Below are 436 nucleotides of genomic sequence, written 5' to 3'. Positions count from 1 at the left end.
TAATAAGAATTAGTTACCCCAAACGATTGTAAATACAGGTCATTAGTAAAAAAAAAAGAATCGTCATATTTAATCACCATCGCTTGATTTAATTTTTATTCCTATTTTTTAAAATGTACTTACCAATGAATACAAAAATCAGGGGCTTTCTTGGCCCGTCACACATGAATGGACTTACTATCTCATTGCTGCGCCGTGGAGCAAAAATCTCACTTTAGCCCCTGACGTCATATTCTATTTGCATTCATAAACTCCCCAAAGGTTCGGTAATGAGGAGCAAAGAGCAGATAAATACGTCATCAGATATGATTATTGCCGAATTTCGTGATTGAAGTTCGTGCGCACACTGACGCGGTGTTGCCATCGGCTGGTCTGAACAAGTTTCGCTCTTTGACTCCTGGAGCAAACTCTTAATTATCCAGCATGTCAGGAGGTG

The sequence above is a fragment of the Penaeus monodon genome, chromosome 24 (genome assembly GCF_015228065.2).
Source record: "Penaeus monodon isolate SGIC_2016 chromosome 24, NSTDA_Pmon_1, whole genome shotgun sequence".
Classification (NCBI taxonomy): domain Eukaryota; kingdom Metazoa; phylum Arthropoda; class Malacostraca; order Decapoda; family Penaeidae; genus Penaeus; species Penaeus monodon.
This window is presented reverse-complemented; position numbering follows the sequence as displayed.